Below are 4847 nucleotides of genomic sequence, written 5' to 3'. Positions count from 1 at the left end.
TGTTTAGTGTTCTGGAAAATTCCTTAATTTGAGAAAAACAAGAACATTCCAGCTGCAGTTATAACAGAGCTCACTCTCTGTCTAGTATCTTTTGACAAGTGTGGTCCCAGTCTGATCAATGCCTGTGCTGAGCATTTCACATATCGGAATCTCACATGCATTGTGTTCTTTTCACTGAGCCAATTATTTAGAACATTTTCATCACCCAAACATGAAGCCACACGTCCACCGAGCAATCACTTATCATTCTTATGAATGTCTTCAACTCTAGGCAACTATTTTTTTAAAGATTTATTTTATTTATTTGAAAGACAGAGTTACAGAAAGAGGTAGACACAGAGAGAGGTCTTCCATCTGTTGGTTCACTCCCCAGATGGCCACAACAGCCGGAGCTGTGCCAATCTGCAGCCAGGAGCCAGGAGCTTCCTCTGGGTCTCCCACGTGGGTGCAGGGGCTCAAGGACTTGGGCCATCTTCTACTGCTATCCCAGGCCATAGCAGAGAGCTGGATCGGAAGTGGAGTAGCCAGGTCTTGAACCAGCACTCATATGGGATGCCAGCACTTCAGGCCAGGGCTTTAACTCACTGCACCACAGTGCCAGCCCCTCTAAGCAATTATTAATCTATTTTCTACCTCAGAATTTGTCAATCTTAGGCATTTAACATCAGTGGAAATAGATAATTTGTGGTCTTTTCTGTTCTGTCTTGCTTTTCCCCATGAAGTTTCCCTGCTTTACACATATTTAGCATGTATCAGTATTTTACACCCTTTATGATAAATAATCCCTTATATGAGTGTATCACATATTGTCTCTTCACAGCTAATAAACATGAGTTATTGCCACTGTTAGCTATTATAAATAGCGTTGCTAATAATATCTGTATATTCTTTTTGGTGAAGTTGTATTTTCTTCTCTTGGGTGTTTACATAGGAATGGAATGGTTGGATCATATGGTAACTCTGTGCTTGGTCTTTTGAAGAAGTGCCATATTGTTTCCAAGTGCACAATTTTACATTACATCCGGCAGTGCATGGGGTTTCCTATTTCTCCACATCCTCACTAATGCTTGTTATCCACTTTTGGATGAAGTCATCCTAGAATGTAAAGTGTATCTTATTGTTTTTGATTTGTATTCTCCTAAGGTCTTTATTTTTTTATTTGACAGGTAGAGTTGTAGACAGTGAGAGAGAGAGACAGAGAGAAAGGTCTTCCTTCCATTGGTTCACTCCCCAAATAGCTGCTACGGCCAGCACTGTGCCGATCCGAAGCCAGGAGCAAGGTTCTTCTTCCTGGTCTCCCATGCGGGTGCAGGAGCCCAAACACTTGGGCCATCCTCCACTGCCTTCCCAGGCCACAGCAGAGAGCTGGACTGGAAGAGGAGCAACCAGGACTAGAACCTGGTGCCCATATGGGACGCCGGCGCCGCAGGCGGAGGATTAACCAAGTGAGCCACAGCGCCAGCCCCTAAGGTCTTTAATAAGCAACATTTCTGTGCTTCTCCTTCACATATGTAAATCTTCATCCTGCAAAAATGATTTTTGAGGTTTCAAGACTTAAGTTTTTAATCTTAATTTTAGCACAGTATAATACTGCAAGGTTTTCAAACTTATAGCCTTCTTTCCATCTGTCTGCCACAGAGCTATCTGATGGCTCTGTCCTTTTCCTCCTTCGAACTCTACAGTAAGCAGTGGCATCACCAGGTCAAGGGCACTTCAGAACCAGAAATCAGGGGGCATGAAAGCACAGGGAGTGCTACTGAGGAAGGAAGGGCATTACGTCCAGGCCAGCAGCACTAACCAGCAGGGGCTTAAAGCTGTGATAGCAGATTTGCTGTCAGTTCTGTGGTTCCAGGCACAAACTGCATAAAGATTCTAGGTCCATGGCCCACGGCCACGGTGAGCAGAACAAATGGGGAAAATGCCCTCATATGTTGTGGACTCCAATTAAATAAGCCTACATTTGAACAGACCCCTCCCCTCCTTGATGGTGAGGAGAGAGAAAGCTTTCAGGCTCTAGCCACAATTCTTAACAACAAATCCAGTAATGAACTTTACTCATGAATGTCCCAAAAGAGGCAGGAAGTTGACCCCCTCAGTGCATGCTGGGAAAATAGGAGTGTGACAACCCTAATGAATCCAAGAGAGAATTAATTGCTCATTATTTCCAGTTTCTATTCAGGCTGTTGCCTGTGAGTTGTGTTTGAGTCTGGGGAGTCCCAGAACAGCAGCCTAGAGAGAGAGAGAGAGTACATAGATATTCCCAAAAGGTTGGTCCACAGGCATTTGTAAATGGCCATCCTAGGAAAGTGAGGTGTGGAGAGATCAAAGAGGATTTTTGCCTCCTACATTAGGCCATGACTGTGCTCTACGCACAGTCATGGGGAAGGCAGGTCCCCCACACGACACATGGAGCTCAGCAGCCAGTTTCACCATAGCTCAGCTGCTAGTATGGAGCGCAACAAGCTCCGCCCCCAAAGCCAGAAGTCCAAGGCTTTCAGTGGGAGTCTATGGTAAGTAGCTCGTTTACCCTCACAACTGAGAAAATCTCTGCCCAGTAACAGGATATATCTACCCATTAAAAGTGTACTTAAAAAAAAACATGGTTAAATTTTTCTTTACCATTTTCATGACTTAGACTTTCATTGCAATTTTATGCATATCAATTCCTAAAATAGTAATCATAAAGCCAGAATGGAAATGGCCTTACAGATTATCTTCTTGAAAGCCTGAAGGGTGCCTGAATTCTTGAAGTGAGATAACAGGAGGGGAGAATATGTTCAAGATAAATAGTATGCACTACAAGTATTATTCCTAATTTGGACAAGCAGGACAGCAGCAATAATTTTCAAAGGGAATACATATAATCACATTTCTTCTTTAAACTTTATAGAATGACAGTAGGGGCACACACAAAAAATTGCTTAAATAAAAGGTAATTAAATTTGCAAAACACTTGTATTTGGAAACTTTTATGTTCACCCAGCTAGAAGTTCTCATCTTTATAAGTCTGTTGCAAGCAACGTGTCAACCCTAACAAAGCTTTGAAGCTTGTAAATGACTGACTTCCCCTGGTCCCTTTTTAAAGAAATACCACAGAGGCGCAAGAGTGTTGTGGTACTGCAGGGTAAGCTGCCATTTGCAGCCCACCTCCCACACAGGATTGCCAATTTGAGTCCTGGCCCCTCTGCTTCTGATCCCGCTTCTCACTAACACAACTGGGGAGGCAGCAGGTAATGTCTCAATTAATTGAGTCCCTGACACCCACGTGGGAGATCCAGATTGAGTTCCAGGTTCCTGGCTTTTGCCTGGTGTTGCCCCCGCTGTTGCAGACATTGGGGGAGTGAATCAGCAGATGGCAGGTCCCTCTCCTGTCACTCTGTCTTTCCAATAAATAAAAATAAATATTTTAAAAAAGAAATGGTGCAGATTTGAGGTTCTTCCTAAATCATTTCATTCTCATTCTCCTTTTGAGATGATTTACTAATACTAAAGACAGAGGTAGAGCTGCCGTTCCCAGGTTGGGAACTGAGCCAATGCTGGCAGTTTCCTTTGGAACCACTTTACTATGAGGGAGGTATATATATATACACTGAGTGCCCCGCAGGCCAAGGGGCCAGGGCGCCCCACTCGCGCCCTTACTAACTCTTACTCTTCTCAGGTCTGTAAGGTGTTTGCATCTAAACTGCTGAACAGAAATGTCCCCAGAGGTTAGCCGAGATGTCCCTTCTCTGCGGTTCAGAATGAAGCACTGCATTTTGTGTATTTCCTGTTCTATTACTTCAACCCGTACTGCTAGTGAGCAGTGTATGTGGTCCAAGCTTTGGTTTCCTGTTCACCTCCATGGGCAGGGAGATGGGCTGCCCGTGGGCTATCGGGCTCCGTGATGCCAGCGTCATGACCTGAGACGCCCTTTCATGGAGGGGTCCTGGGAGGCCAGTCCTTCTCCACTCTGACATGCGTGTTCTGAGAAGGGGACCAGTGTTTGACAGCAGCTCCAAGCTGCCCATGGCATAGGCTGGGGAAGGCGTGCAATTCTCTGTGAAGTCCCTACAGACCCCCTCACTTCTCAAACATGGTCATGTTTGAGGCAGAGATAGATGTTGAGAATCTGTGCCTGACAAATGCTAGATGTTTTGCTGTGGGTGCTGCTCACAGGTAGGGACAATGGGTGGAAAAGTCAAATGGTCAATCATTTAACTGTGCTTTAAAATTATAAATCCATGAAACTGGCTGGACTGATGTTACCAGTAACATTTTTGGCTTTGGCGAATTCTTTATGCTGAGTTGACTGAATTTCAAAATTGTTTAAAAATTAGATATTTTCCCTTCTTGGCCATTTCTTTTCATATGTTTATTATCCACAGATTGTTCTTTGTAGGAGACTGACACAGAAAGGCTGTGGCCTTCAAGTCAATATCCTCGATTAAATTCCAGCAACTGGCCGGCGCCGCGGCTCAATAGGCTAATCCTCCGCCTAGCGGCGCCGGCACACCGGGTTCTAGTCCCAGTCGGGGCGCCGGATTCTGTCCCGGTTGCCCCTCTTCCAGGCCAGCCCTCTGCTGTGGCCAGGGAGTGCAGTGGAGGATGGCCCAGGTGCTTGGGCCCTGCACCCCATGGGAGACCAGGAAAAGCACCTGGCTCCTGGCTCCTGCCATCGGATCAGCGCGGTGCGCTGGCCGCAGCGCGCCGGCCGCGGCGGCCATTGGAGGGTGAACCAACGGCAAAGGAAGACCTTTCTCTCTGTCTCTCTCTCTCACTATCCACTCTGCCTGTCAAAAAAAAAAAAAAAAAAAAAAAAAAAAAAAAAAAAAAAGAAATTCCAGCAACTGGTAATAGTAGTTGTGCAA

Source organism: Oryctolagus cuniculus, chromosome 7, assembly GCF_051225735.1.
Source record: "Oryctolagus cuniculus isolate XC-2025 breed Fujian yellow rabbit chromosome 7, ASM5122573v1, whole genome shotgun sequence".
Taxonomy (NCBI): Eukaryota; Metazoa; Chordata; class Mammalia; order Lagomorpha; family Leporidae; genus Oryctolagus; species Oryctolagus cuniculus.
This window is presented reverse-complemented; position numbering follows the sequence as displayed.